We start from the raw sequence: 15893 nt of genomic DNA, 5'->3' as shown, positions 1-15893 counted from the left end.
TGGGGTCCAACTTCTCCTGTTACCCTTAATTAACCCCTTAAGCCCCAAGAGTGGTTTGCACGTTAATGAACGGGCCATTTTTTACAATTCTGACCACTGTCCCTTTATGAGGTCATAACTCTGGAACACTTCAACGGATCTAGGCGATTCTGAGATTGTTTTTTCGTGACATATTGTACTTCATGTTAGTGGTAAAATTTCATTCATATAACTTGCAATTTTCCAACTTTGAATTTTTATGCCCTTAAAATAGAGAAATATGTGACACAAAGTAATTACTAAATAATATTTCCCACATGTCTACTTTACATCAGCACAATTTTGGAAACAAAATTTTTTTTTTTTTATTAGGAAGTTATAAGGGTTCAAAGTTGACCAGCGACTTCTCATTTTTACAACAAAATTTACAAAACCATTTTTTTTTTAGGGACCACCTCACATTCAAAGTCAGTTTGAGTGGTCTATATTGCAGAAAATACCCAAAAGTGACACCATTCTAAAAACTGCACCCCTCAAGCTACTCAAAACTACATTCAAGAAGATTATTAACCCTTCAGGTGTTTCACAGGAGCAGAAGCAACGTGGAAGGAAAAAATGAACATTTAACTTTTTAGTCACAAAAATGATATTTTAGCAACATTTTTTTTATTTTCCCAAGGGTAACAGGAGAAATTGGACCCCAAAAGTTGTTGTCCAATTTGTCCTGAGTACGCTGATACCCCATATGTGGGGAGGAACCACTGTTTTAGCGCATGGCAGGGTTCAGAAGGGAAGGGCACGTTTGACTTTTTCAACCTAAAATTGGCTGAAATTGAGATCGGACGCCATGTTCCGTTTGCAGAGCCTATGCTGTGCCTAAACAGTGGAAACCCCCCACAAGTGATCCCATTTTGGAAATGTCCCCCTAAGGAACTCATCTAGATGTGTGGTGAGCACTTTGAAACCCCCAAGGGCTTCACGGAAGTTTATAACACCCGGGCGTAAAAATAAAAAATCATATTTTTTCCACAAACACGATCGTTTAGTCACCAATTTGGTATTTTCCCAAGGGTATCAGGAGAAATTGGACCCCAAAAGTTGTTGTCCAATTTGTCCTGAGTGCGCTGATACCCCATATGTGGGGGAGAAACACTGTTTGGGCACACGGCAGGGCTCGAAAGGGAAGCAATGACGTTTTGGAATGCAGACTTTGATTGAATGGTCTGCGGGCGTCATGTTCCGTTTGCAGAGCCCCTGATGTACCTAAACAGTAGAAACCCCCCAGAAGTGACCCCATTTTGGAAACTAGATCCCCTAAGGAACTTATCTAGATGTGTGGTGAGCACTTTGAACCCCCAAGTGTTTCACTAAAGATTATAATGCCCAGGCGTGAAAATATAAAATCCTATTTTGTTTCCACATAAATTATTTTTAGTCCCCAATTTTTAATTTTCCCAAGAGTAACAGGAGAAATTGGACCCCCAAAGACGTTGTCCAATTTGACCTGAGTACGCTGGTACACATGTGGGAAAAAACTGTTTAGGCACATGTCGGGGCTCGAAAGGGAAGTAGTGACGTTTTGGAATGCAGAATTTGATGGGTCTGCTGGCGTCATGTTCCGTTTGCAGAGCCCCTGATGTGCCTAAACAGGAGAAAAACCCACATGAGACATCATTTTGTATACTGGACCCCCAAAGAACAAATCTAGATGTGCCCCCAACTACACTAATGTAAATTAGTAGTGCATGGAGGTGTACAATTTGAAGCAATCCTTCATACACAGGCCAGGTTTTTCGGGGCAGGTGTCGCACCGGTAAATGGTGTCCTTGCGTATTCCCTTTTTGTAACACACTCGGCACCTTTTTTGCGGCTTACCTTTTCAACCAGTTGGCGGGACCACCCCCGGAAAATGCTGACCTGGTACGATACGAGCACCTTCAGTTCTGGAAGTACTGGGACTCGCTCCTTCCTGAGCGCCAAACATCAGGGCCTTAACCACTACCTCCTGGAAATGAAGGTACGACGTATTGGTGGGGTGTGCACATTGTGACAGCAGGAATGCGTTGAGCATTGCCATTTGTACGATGTGCGCGGCCAGCTTTTTGTACCACGCCCTTGCCTTTCTGAGAGCATTGTACGGTTGGAGGTATTGATCGGAGAGATCAACGCCCCCCATGTTTTTGTTGTACCCCACTACACAGGTTGGTTTTCTGACCTGTGTGGAGGTACCCCGTACAGTGCAGAGGGTGCTGCCATCACCGTGTATGGTGGTCAAGAGATGGACATCCCTCTTGTCCTTGTACTTGACCACCAGCAGGTGGTCGCTACATTGGGCTCTGCTCTCACCTTTTCTGAGCATCTGCCCAAGTAGCGTCTTCGGAAGGCCTCTCTGATTTTTGCGGACAGTACCGTATGCTGCGGTACCTCGCGCAGAGAGGGATTTGTAGAGTGGGATGCTGGTATAAAAGTTATCAGTGTAGAGGTGATAACCTTTATCCAGCAGTGGGTGAATTAAATCCCACACAATTTTCCCACTCACTCCCAGGACAGGGGGACACTCAGGGGGTTCAGTCCTGGTGTCCTTTCCTTCGTAGACTCTAAACCTGTGAGTGTACCCTGAGGTACTCTCACAAAGTTTGTAGAGTTTGATTCCGTCCCTGGCCCTCTTACTGGGCAGGTATTGACGGAATCCGAGCCTTCCCTTGAAATGGACCAAGGACTCATCCACGCTGATGATCCTTTGGGGCACGTACACTTCAGCAAACTTTTTGTTGAAGTGTTCAATGACCGGCCGAACTTTGAACAGACGGTCAAAGTTGGGGTCATCTCGTGCGGGACACAGTGCATTATCGGTATAATGCAGAAACTTGTGGATGGCCTCAAAACGCGTCCGGACCATGACCGAATATCCGGCTTCTTCAGTATCCCCATGTGGAGGACCAGGCCCCAAAACTGCATCATTTCAACTGCGTCCACAGGAGACCAGTTGGAATATGTTGAAATCGGGTTTTCCGCCAAAAATTGACGAGCGTACAAATTAGTTTGCTCCACCATGAGGTTAACAAAATCCTCAGAGAAAAAAAAGACTTTGAAAAAGTTTTTCTGTGAGGCCGGTGGTGTCAAACTTGATTCCTGATTCTGCCACAAAATCAGGAATCAGTGGCTCGTAATTTTCGGGGGGGGGGGCGAAGTCCATACAGGGTCTACTGAATCAGCTTCGGGCATGGTGGGCACTGCCTCATCTTCTGTCCTGGAGCGTCTGCGTGGCGGTTCCGCAGGACCCGAGGAGGAAGATGAGGAGGGGGAAGAGGATGAAGAATCCGAAAAATAAAGAAAAGTCGGATCGTCATCCTCGCTATCAGTGTCGGAGGCAAGGTAAGAATATGCCTCCTCCATTGAATAGCGCTGTTGGGACGAACGCGATGGGCGGGACATTTTTTGTGAAAGTGATGCTTGGGTGTACTTTATTTACAACTATGTGTAGGTGTGGGGGGCTAGTGATTGGTGCACACTATCCTGTAAAGAAAAAGCTAAAAGGAAATGGGGAGAAAAATAAATGTGAAAGGAAAAGTCTAAAACAGCAGGCCCTAGCTCTGATAAGTGAACGGCGTCACTTATCAAAGTTCAGTGGCGGCTGCTGGGTGTGCGTAAAGGTGTGGTGCAAGGGGGGCTGAAAACAAGGAAATCAGCAGGCACAAGCTCTGATAAGTGAACTGTCACTTATCACAGTTTGGCGGCTGTGCGATGCGAATAAGGCGTTGGCGCTAAGGCTAGTTTCACACTTGCTTTTTTTTGCAGCGCGTTTTTCCCGCAAAAAAACGCATTAAAAAAACGCATACAAATGCATACAAACGCTGCGTTTTTTTCAAGCATTTCTATGCGCATGCAGGAAAAAAACGCAGCGTTTTTGTGCGTTTGTATGCGTTTTTTGTGCGTTTGCGTTTTTTTTTACAGATTTTGGAAAAACCCCACAAAAAAGAAAAAACAACCATTCAACAACACACAAGACCAATGGGACTTCATTGTGGGTGTGGTATGTTAATATATAGACCCTGTCTACAGTATTCTTCACATTTGCTTGATTCTTCTCGTGACCATGGATCTGCGCTGGAAGAGTTTTCACTTCAACTTGGATTTGGACATCGCGATGGCTCAGGCGTATGCAGTTGCTTGCCATGAACAAAGGAAGAGAGAGAGGCAGCGAAGACGGCGGCGTATGTGGATACATCCGATTGTTGAACTCCGGGAGAGCCGTGGGGCATACCACACCCTCTACAGCGAGCTCCAGTCAAACCCGGAGAAATTTACAGATTATATCCGGATGTCCCACGAAAGTTTCATGGATTTGCTTGCTCGTGTACAACAATCCATCCGGAGACAGGACACACAGCTCCGTCGTGCGATTCCTCCTGAGGAACGGCTACTGGTGACATTACGGTATGTTTTAAAAACCAAGGGGTGCGGTCTGATGTTTTTTTTTTAAATTTAGTATTCAAAACCTTGGGTAATTAGTTTTCGTGAATGTACTAATATTTTATTTTATAGTTTTTTAAAATAATATACATAAATATTAATTTTACTTCTTTGTCTGTTCACAGATTCCTGGCGACTGGAGAAACCCTATCTTCACTACACTTCCAGTACCGTATTGGAATCTCTACCTTGTCTGGAATTGTTGCTGACACCTGCCGGGCTCTCTGGAATGTTCTTTGTCCAGAATTTATGCCCCTGCCCACCGCTGAAAAGTGGATGGAAATTGCTGACAAATTCTGGACAGTATGCAATTTTCCCAACTGTTTGGGAGCTGTTGATGGTAAACACATACGGATCATCAAACCCCAAAGAACGGGATCTGAGTACTATAATTACAAAAAGTACTTTTCAATAGTACTCATGGCGATTGCGGATGCCGGATGTATGTTTGTAGCAGTGCACATTGGAGCATTTGGCCGTGGTAATGACTCACAGGCTTTTAAAAACTCAGACATGGGCGGGCCGGAGGTTGTATGGCAACCAATTTAATTTCCCTATGCCACGGCCTCTTCCTCACACCGAAGCTCCGCCACTGCCCTTTGTAATGGTTGGCGATGAGGCTTTTCAAATGTGCGGAAACTTACTGAAACCCTACTCCAGCCGGGACTTGGACCACACCAAAAAAATATTTAATTACAGGCTGACCAGGGCCAGAAGAACTGTCGAGTGTGCTTTTGGGATTCTTGTCTCCAGATGGCGAATTCTGGGCACGGCCATTAATCTTAAACTTGAAACAGTCGATGAGGTGGTGAAGGCCTGTGTGGTTCTACATAACTTTGTGTTGGCTAAAGAGCACCCGACCTTTGAACTGGACGATGATGCTCCTAACCCATTGCCTGAATTCACTCAGCATACTCTCAGGTCATCCGTTGAAGTTGGCCAAATGAGGGACCAATTTGCGGCCTACTTTATTTCTGATGTAGGACGGGTGCACTGGCAAGATGAAATGGTGTAATGTTTTTGTTTGTTTATGGTAATAAAAAACCTTATTTGATACCATTACTGAGTGCACTATATTTTTTAAACTCCAATTAAATAAAAATATATTGGAACGAGCAAAGCTGCAGGCCATGAATCAGGAAACCAATTTTTTTCAAGAGAAAATTGTGCAACTAGTTGAAAAAAAAGTATGTGATTTTCTCAAAACACAACCCTCAAAACCCAACCCCAATGAAAGTCCATGGGGAATACAAGTCAGCATTGAGTGGATGAATGTAATCTGCTCCATTCCAACTTACAAGTTATTACACTAGGCCTTGGAATGACTATACTAGGCCGTGGTATTTCAAATATGAGTATAGTAGGCCTTGGGCCTACTAGTATAGTCATATGTGAAATACCACGGCCTAGTATAGTCATACCAAGGCCTACTCGATTTTTGCCAACTAGGATCTTGTTTCACGAAAAACAAACTGTTGAAACTTGACAAGTTTCAACAGTTTGTTTTTCATGAAACCAGATTCTAGTTGGTAAAACTTATTACACTAGGCCTTGTAATGACTACACTAGGCCGTGGTAGTTCAAATATGAGTATAGTAGGCCTTGGGGCTAGTAGTATAGTAATATGTGAAATACCACGGCCTAGTATAGTCATACCAAGGCCTACTGTAATAACTCGATTTTTAACAACTAGCATCTTGTTTCACAAAAAACAAACTGGTGAAACTAGAACGAAACTTATTTTTTAGACAAGTTTCAACAGTTTGTTTTTCATGAAACCAGATTCGAGTTGGTAAAACTAGAGTTATTACACTAGGCCTTGGAATGACTACACTAGGCCGTGGTATTTCAAATATGAGTATAGTAGGCCTTGGGGCTAGTAGTATAGTAATATGTGAAATACCACGGCCTAGTATAGTAATACCAAGGCCTACTCGATTTTTACCAACTAGGATCTTGTTTCACGAAAAACAAACTGGTGAAACTTGACAAGTTTCAACAGTTTGTTTTTCATGAAACCAGATTCTAGTTGGTAAAACTTATTACACTAGGCCTTGTAATGACTACACTAGGCCGTGGTATTTCAAATATGAGTATAGTAGGCCTTGGGGCTAGTAGTATAGTAATATGTGAAATACCACGGCCTAGTATAGTCATACCAAGGCCTACTGTAATAACTCGATTTTTAACAACTAGCATCTTGTTTCACAAAAAACAAACTGGTGAAACTAGAAAGAAACTTATTTTTAAGACAAGTTTCAACAGTTTGTTTTTCATGAAACCAGATCCAAGTTGGTAAAACTCGAGTTATTACACTAGGCCTTGGTATGACTATACTAGTCCGTGTTATTTCACATATGACTATACTAGGCCTTGGGTTGGTTTTTAACATGTATTTACCCATCAGTGTGTGTGAGCGGCGCAAACAACATTAATGAAACTTTGTAATGGTGAACCACAAATGTAAATTTATTTTTAATCACAAAAATAAACCAAAAAATTATTTTTTCCGGCGTTTGGGGGCAGATGGTTTCAATTTGGGGGTGTGCAGGGAATATGCAACACTTGCAGTTGAAGACGGTGTTTGAGGGGAAGGGGCAACAATACTTGTGGGGGAAGGTAGTCCAGTTAAGGGAATTAAACTAGGAACACTTGGAGGAGAGGAAATCTGTTCAGGTACATTAGTTGTAATGGCATGTCGCCGTAGGCTTGTGTGCCTGGACCGACTTTGGCCCAATGCCCGCCTTGATAGATTTCGCCTTGAACTAGGGGCAAATATTGAATGTAGGTCCCCCGTCTGCTGGTGTGGCTGCTGCTGCTGCTGAGGTGGCTGCTGCTGCTGCTGAGGTGGCGGCTGCTGCTGAGGTGGCTGCTGCTGCTGCTGAGGTGGCTGCTGCTGCTGCTGAGGTGGCTGCTGCTGAGGTGGTTGCTGCTGCTGCTGAGGTGGCTGCTGCTGCTGCTGAGGTGGCTGCTGCTGCTGCTGAGGTGGCTGCTGCTGCTGCTGAGGTGGCTGCTGCTGAGGTGGCTGCTGCTGCTGAGGTGGCTGCTGCTGCTGCTCTTCGTTGTCAGTGCTCGTCCTTGCAGGAGGACTGGTGGCGGCAGTGATGGTCCAGGTTTGCAGAGTGGTGGTGGCAGGGCTACTACATGTTGTTGTAGCGGCAGGGCTGTTCCATGTTTGCCTAGTGGTGGCTGAGCTCCACGCATGCATGGGAGTGGCGGTGGTGCTCCAGACAGGAGCAGCGCTTGCCATGGTGGTGTCGGTGAAGTGACCAGCTGCACTCAGACTTGTGGTGGTGTAACGGTGGGTGTCCTGGCTTTGAATAGAGGTGTCCGTGCAGTGGTATGCAGCACAAGTCGGTAGTGAGGTGAAGCGAGTCAATGGTGGCACAGGTGGAAATGACACCACTGACTGCTGACCGTACCGATTATGCTGCATAGCCTGCAAGAAAGCATTGTTGCAGGCCTGCAGCACATTCAGCTGTTGCTCAGGACTAAGGTGTTCCGCCATGCCCTTTTCAATCTTACTAAAAAAATGGTGTGCTGGTCTGTTGAGGTCGGCCTCCAGACGGTCAAGGCGCTGTTCTACAGAATTGAAGCGGTGTTCAAAGTGGTTAAAACCACGTTCCATGAGTGCAAAACCGCTTTCAACTCTGTCGGACAGTGACTTGAGGCTGGAATTAAAGGCCTCGCTCAAATGCATAAACTCGGGCAAGACATTCTGGTCCAAGGCCCTCTGCCGCTGGCGGGTAGTGCCCGCATAACCAGTGGCAGAGACCTGGGACAGGGGAACACCTGATGGCCCAGCTTCCTGGTCACCAGCTGTGTGTGTGGTTGACCTGCAAGGTGCTTCCTGGCTGTCGGATGGCTGGGACGGGTCAGAGGACGTCCGAGGAAGGACCGCTCCAGGGCCAGGTTGCAGGGTGCTGCTCCAGGTGCTGTGGAAGAAAGGAAAATCATTACTACCATGCCTTTACAAGAAGCATCAGCTGTGGATTAGAAAAACACAGATTAATAAAAATAAAACCCCAAAATTTATAATACTTACGATCTCGTGGGATCCGTTCTTAGGAACTGCAACGCGTGATAGTGACGGTATCTAGTTCTGGTCCTTGACGCAGATCCACTGCGAACCTGGCCCTCAGCACGAACATCACTGTTGAAGCGGTCCTTGATCGAACGCCAACGTGTTCGGACTTTGTCCACTGTTGTTAAAAAAAAAAAACAGTGCCGTCAAGGACAACAGTCAATGCGGCACAATATAGCAATACAATACTCAAAGCAGTCACTGTAGACCCCGATGACACTGTTGGGTTTCCTGCTAGAATACACCTAGCACGAAACCCAACAGTGCCGTCAAGGACAACAGTCACTGCGGCACAATGTAGCAATACAATACTCAAAGCAGTCACTGTAGACCCCGATGACACTGTTGGGTTTCCTGCTAGAATACACCTAGCACGAAACCCAACAGTGCCGTCAAGGACAACAGTCACTGCGGCACAATGTAGCAATACAATACTCAAAGCAGTCACTGTAGACCCCGATGACACTGTTGGGTTTCCTGCTAGAATACACCTAGCACGAAACCCAACAGTGCCGTCAAGGACAACAGTCACTGCGGCACAATGTAGCAATACAATACTCAAAGCAGTCACTGTAGACCCCGATGACACTGTTGGGTTTCCTGCTAGAATACACCTAGCACGAAACCCAACAGTGCCGTCAAGGACAACAGTCACTGCGGCACAATGTAGCAATACAATACTCAAAGCAGTCACTGTAGACCCCGATGACACTGTTGGGTTTCCTGCTAGAATACACCTAGCACGAAACCCAACAGTGCCGTCAAGGACAACAGTCACTGCGGCACAATGTAGCAATACAATACTCAAAGCAGTCACTGTAGACCCCGATGACATTGTTGGGTTTCCTGCTAGAATACACCTAGCACGAAACCCAACAGTGCCGTCAAGGACAACAGTCACTGCAGCACAATGTAGCAATACAATACTCAAAGCAGTCACTGTAGACCCCGATGACACTGTTGGGTTTCCTGCTAGAATATGCCTAGCACGAAACCCAACAGTGCCGTCAAGGACAACAGTCACTGCGGCACAATACAGAGCAGGGAAATACTCACTAAACGCCTTTTTGGAGGATGCTGTGGCGCTGTCCCAGCCATCCATCAACGCTGCGGCCACCTCATTCCATAGCCGCCGGGTCACCACAATGTCCTTGTGCAGCCGGTCACGGCTGTCCCACAACGGCGAACGCTCCTGGACCAGGCTGATGAGCTGCTCATTATCCAGGTAGACGTCTTCATCCCGTTGTGGAACCTAGACAAAACACATTCATTAGAATAATCAAATTTAAATTGAATAAAAAGTTACAAAAAAAGAAACATAAAAAAGAGTAAAAATAGAAGATAAAAAATAAAGAACATTACAAATCATTTGATACATACATTCCGTATCACCACCGGGACTTGGCTTCGCTGCTCCTGCTCTTCGCCCTCACTAGTCCCGTCCGCAGAAGATGATGATGACGATGTCTTAAAAAAGTTGAAAAAAACGTAAGAGATTTGGAGAAGCAGCAGATATACTTACCAGATGCACGAAAATAATCACCTCACGGTCTGCTTGCGCCAATTCCTGCCGCGATGGGGAATACTCGGATTCTGAAGACATACTGCATTTAAAAATAATAAAAATCATTAGTACATACATAATTTAAAAGGACAGGCATATAATGTAATATACTCACATTCTTCGCTGATAGAAGATGGGTTCCTTGTTGACTGTCTGCTCTCCAATCTGTCAGTGTAGTAGTGGCAGAGTTTTGGCAGGCACCTCCTTTATATAGACTTTTTTTTTTGACTTTAGAAGATTATAACTAGTACAACAAGTGGACACCACCAAAAAAACGCAGCGCTAAAAAAACGCTTACATGCGCATGCCAGTGCGCACGTATGCGCATCCATAGGCTATAATGGCCATTTTTAGCGCAAAACGTGCGCATACGTGCGCATGCGCTTTTTTGCAGGGCCAAAAAATGCAACATGCTGCGTCTGGAAAATACAAACGCACACCCCAAAAAAACGCAGCGCATGAAAATTGCATACGTGCGCATGCCAGCGCGCAGGTATGCGCACCCATGTTAAATATAGGGGAAAAAACGCATGCGCACGTATGCGTTTTTTTCCAGCGCAAAAAAACGCAAATGTGAAACCAGCCTAAGGGGGCTGCTAAATGTGCGCACAGAGGCGGCGCAAAGGGGGATGGAGGGGGTAAAAAGTGGGAAGGGGGGATGAAGAGAGATCGGACAGGTATCAGGGATTAGCACTTACACTTGTAGTTAGGTGGCGCAAAGAGGAGGTGAAAAAAAGGAAATCAGCAGGCACAAGCTTTGATAAGTGAACTATGTCACTTATCACAGTTTGGCGGCTGTGGGATGCGAATATGGAGTGGCGCAAAGGGGGCTGCTAAATGTGTGCACAGAGGCGACGCAAAGGGGGATTGAGGGGGTAAAAAGAGGGAAGGGGGAAGGGTGGGGATGAAGAGAGATCAGACAGGGATTAGCACTTAGGCCTCTTTCACACTTCAGTTTTTTACAATCAGTCACAATCCGCCAGGTTTTGAAAAAAACGGATCCTCAATTTTCTTTTTAGGATCCGTTTTTTTTCCCCATTGACTTCCATTACTGGCGGATTGTGACGGATTGCCGTCCGTTGCATCCGTTTTTTTTTGCGGATCCGCCAAAAGTTGCTGTCCGTCACCATCCTCAAAGATTTTTTTTCTGGCGGATCCTCCAGACACTAATTTAACCCGAAATTCTTTCTGGGTGCCGGACAAAAAAAAACTCCCTCTCCCGGCCAGCGGTTCCTTTAAATTTCCTCATTTTCAGGATCCGTCTGAGAATGGATCCGCTTGTCTGCCTTTTTGGCGGATTTGAACTGATGCAAAAAACTGAAGTGTGAAAGAGGCCTTATGATGCAAAAAACTGAAGTGTGAAAGAGGCCTTATGCTTGTAGTCAGGTGGCGCAAAGAGGGGGTGAAAAAAAAAAAAGGAAATCAGCAAGCACAAGCTATGATAAGTGAACTATGTCAACTTATCAAAGTTTGGCGGCTGTAGGATGCGAATACGGAGCTGGCGCAAAGGGGGCTTAGGGAAAAAAAGCAAGCACAAGTGTTGATTGGTGAACTGCGTCACCAATCAACGCTCGGCGGCTGCTAAATGTGCGCACGGAGGTGGCGCAAAGGAGGGGTGGAGGGGGGTTAAAAGAGCGGGAAGGGGGATTGGGGGGGATGAAGCTAGTTTGGGGGTGAAGCTAGATTGGGCAGGGATCGGGGATCAGGCAATAATTACAGTTGTAGGGTTTTCTTCTTTCTTTAGCAGGTATTGCTAAACTGCTGCTGTGGCACCACAATACCCAGCACACCAGGAGATCCAGACGTATGACCGCTCTCTAGGGAATCCTCAGCTAGTGTGAGGACCCCCCGGCAGAGCTGTCATACAGGTCACAGGCAGGTCAGGGGCAGGTCACAGAGCGGTCACATCGCTGATGTGACCTGCCATTGGTGGGATCGAATGATAATATCGATCCACCAATCCCTGTACTGCCTGGTGACCATGGCAACCACCTAGGATCGGAGCTCGCAGCTCAGATTCAAAGGCAGGTCATGCCCAGGTCATCAGGAGGGCACAGAGCGGTCACAGAGTGACTGCTGCTGTGCCCTGTGGTTGGCGCGATTGCCGATCTAATCGATCGCGCCAACCAGGTCCTGCAGGCCCTACTGGGCCTGTATCAGGTCCCTGCCTAGGATCGGTGCTAATACAGCACCGATACTGGCAGGGTTGAGCGGCGCTATAGCGCCGCTCTGCCCTGCGATTGCCGCGATCGATGTGATCGCGCCAATCCGGGGGGGTTTTGCCGGTGCCTAGCGTTACAAGTAATCGGATCCAGGATCGAGTACATCGGTACTCGATCCCAGCCTAGCACATCATTGTTTCAGCTGCGCCGATTGGCTGAAACAATGAGAAGCGCTGTGATTGGCTGTTTCGATTTCAACAATTTCAACAGCCAATCACAGCGATCGGGAGGAAGGGAGGGCGGCGACAGACCCCTGGACGTCGGAAATTTAATGCCATCATCGCGACTGAAGTCACGATGTCGCATTAAATGCCATGACGTACTATCCCGTCCCTGGTAATTAAGTCCCAGGGCACATGGACGGGATAGTACGTCTCATGGCAGAAAGGGGTTAAACAAAAAAATTGGATCTATTCTAAAGTAAAAATTTTTTAAACATTCCAAATAATCCTGTGAAGCACCTGAAGGATCAATAAACTTCTTGAATGTGGTTTTGAGCACCTTGAGGGGTGCAGTTTTTAGAATGGTGTCACTTTTGGGTATTTTCTATCATATAGACCCCTCAAAGTGGCTTCAAATGTGATGTAGACAGTCCCAAAAAAAAAAATGGTGTAAAAATGAGAAATCGCTGTTCAACTTTTAACCCTTATAACTTCCTAAGAAAAAAATTTTGGTTCCAAAATTGTGCTGATGTAAAGTAAACATGTGGGAAATGTTACTTAAGTATTTTATGTGACATATCTCTGATTTAAGGTCATGAAAACTCAAAGTTGGAAAATTGCAAAATTTTCAAAATTTTTGCCAAATTTCGTTTTTTTTCCATAAATAAATGCAAGTATTGTCAAAGAAATTTTACCACTATCGTGAAGTACAATATATCGCAAGAAAACTGTCAGAATCACCGGGATCCATGGAAGCATTCCAGAGTTATTACCTCATAAAGGGATAGTGGTCAATTTTAAAAATTGGCCCGGTCATTAACATGCAAACCACCCTTGGGGGTAAAGGGGTTAAAACCCCCCCAAAATGTCTTGGTGTCCCCCTATAATTAATAACCAGCAAAGGCTATGCAGACAGCTGCGAGCTGATATTAATAGCCTAGGAAGGGGCCATGGATACTGACCACCCCGGCTAAAAACATCAGCTCTCAGCAAACCCATTACTAACCTTGGGGCTTGATGTCACCTGATGATATCGTCAACCCCCCCAACTATTACCCCACTTGCCACCGCTACAGGGCAAGTGGGAAGAGCGAGGTTAAGTGCCACAATCGGTGCATCTTAGAGATGCGCCTTTTCTGAGGCGGCTGAGAGCTGATGTTTTTAGCCGGGGGGGGGGCAGTATCCATGGCCACTTCCTAGGCTATTAATGTCAGCCCGCAGATGTCTGCATAACCTTGATGTTTTATCTTATGTTTTTTGTTGAAAGGTGGTCGTTTTTCAGCCTTCCTTACCTCGGCCATGTCCCTGAGTATGGCACACCTTGAGCTTTTTGATACTCCAGTAACGTTGCAGCTCTGAAATATGGCAAAACTGGTGGCAAATGGCATTTTGGCAGCTTCACCCTTGATTTTCCTCAATTTATGGGCAGTTATTTTGCGCCTTTTTTTTTATCAGCACACATCTTGCGACCCTGTTGGATATTTGCCATGAAACGCTTGATTGTTCGGTGATCACGCTTCAAAAGTTTAGCAATTTCAAGACTGCTGCATCCCTCTGCAAGACATCTCACAATTTTTGACTTTTCAGAGTCCGTCAAATCTCTCTCCTGACCCATTTTGCCAAAGGAAAGGAAGTTGCCTAATAGTTAAGCACACCTTAGAAAGAGTTTTGTTGTCATTAGACCACACCCCTCCTCATTACAGAGATGCAAATCATTGGCTTTCAAGCCTATACAGCTTGCAGTAGGACAACATGTATAAAAAGGATGATGTGATCAAAATACTCATTTGCCTAATAATTCTGCACCCAGTGTATATGTATATATCCTATTCTAACTTGTCAGTATTTTACTGTATGCGGCACATGAATTGACGGCATTTCAAAGGACACCGGTGCGTATACATCGGACAGCACTCGCATGGTCTGTGTGGTGTCCGATGTTTTCTCGCACCCATAGGCTTGCACTGGCGAGGCTCGGCCGATATATGCATAAAATCGCGGCATGCTGTGATTTTACACGCACGTAGAATACACCCGAGAAAAAATACTTTGATGTGAGCTGCCCCATAGATTAACAGTAGTCCGACTGCTTTGCGATGTTTTCTCGCGTAGCACTCGTCAGTATTTTACGCTAGTGTGACCCTGGCCTAAGAGAGGTAATCATGTAGATAGGGACCTATCAGCCTTATGAGACCACCTTGATGTTAGTTGATGAGCAGACGTGATTTGGCCAAATTGTGTGCAAAGCGTCTCATTCATTTTTTCCTAGTATTCAAAAGCTGTATTGCTATTCATATTTCATATATTTCACATTGACTTGCTTTAGCACGATAGAGTGCAGCATTTTTTTTCATAGAGAAATGCAATGTGTCCATTCCTTGGATGCCCTATGGTGGCCCTGTGTGAAATGTGATATTTTTTATATTTTGCTCAACCATCGTGCAAAAGTCTCATGCAAAACACGAAAGAAATTAATGCATGCTGCAATTTTTTTTGCCACTTGCAGATTCAGTCTGTGAAAAAAAAAAACATTTGCATTGCCCCATTAAATAACATTGTCCTGAACGCTGTCCATGTGTTGTCGTTTTCTTTCACAGAAAGCACTCAGATCAAAAATATGGTCATGTGATCTTAGCCTTACAGAAATAAATGTGAGAACATACTTTGCAATACCTAAAATAAGATTATTATGTAAAACTGACTCTGAAATATCTTACTTGTTGTGACAAGACTGCTTTTTTTTTTTCTATTCTAGAGGAAGATCAGCAGATGTCCATACTGATGGCTGCTTTGTTAACAATGGAAGATCTGGAGCAATAGGGGGAATTGTTTATTGGGATCCTGAAAATCCTCTAAGTAATTCCTGTAATGGGTTTTGTTCATGCTAATGTTTGGCAAAATGAAGTAAGTAAATATATTTCTTTTTATCATTTTTTTTTTTTTTAAATACGTTTTAACGCCTTCAGGGCTGGGCAACATGATACTGCAGGGCAGTTCTATTACGGCGATTTCAGTCTGTGTGCCCATTATCAGAAAATAGCAGCGTTTTGAACGCAGCGTATGCAGCGTATTTTCACTGCATCCAAAATGCTGCGATTTAGTTACGTAGTTAAAGCTGCATGTTCTTAGTGAACTGTGCGGATTTACCGCATCTAATGAATGGCTTTGGGGGAAGCTGCATGTTCATAAATCCGCACCGCGGGTGAGTATATGCCTCGCTAAGTAGTAGCACATTGGGCATGGGATTTCTATAAATCCCATCCATTGTGCTTCTAATGTGTACAGTAGAATGCAGTGTTTTGTATGTAGTGCAGGTGAGCTGCGTCCAAAACGCTGCTCTTCCTGAGCGTGGTCACATACCTCAAAGATTTTTTTAATTTATTTCAGTGTTAAAAAAGAAAACGTTTTGT

General features: G+C 45.1%; 1 long non-coding RNA gene across 4 annotated transcripts in view; it reads left to right on the top strand.

The window, feature by feature from the left end:
• The window catches only part of LOC141047650 (uncharacterized), a 50595-nt gene that overhangs the window by 19486 nt on the left and 15216 nt on the right, over positions 1–15893 (top strand). For all 4 annotated transcript variants that reach the window (XR_012219866.1, XR_012219864.1, XR_012219865.1 and 1 more), the window contains exon 2: positions 15239–15387. This is a non-coding gene — a long non-coding RNA (uncharacterized lncRNA). The remainder of the gene's footprint in view (positions 1–15238; positions 15388–15893) is intronic.

The sequence above is a fragment of the Dendrobates tinctorius genome, unplaced genomic scaffold, assembly GCF_039654945.1.
Source record: "Dendrobates tinctorius isolate UK_male_01 unplaced genomic scaffold, ASM3965494v1 ptg000129l, whole genome shotgun sequence".
NCBI lineage: Eukaryota > Metazoa > Chordata > Amphibia > Anura > Dendrobatidae > Dendrobates > Dendrobates tinctorius.
The sequence above is the reverse complement of the archived record's forward strand: the minus strand, read 5'-3'. Positions and strand labels throughout refer to the sequence as shown.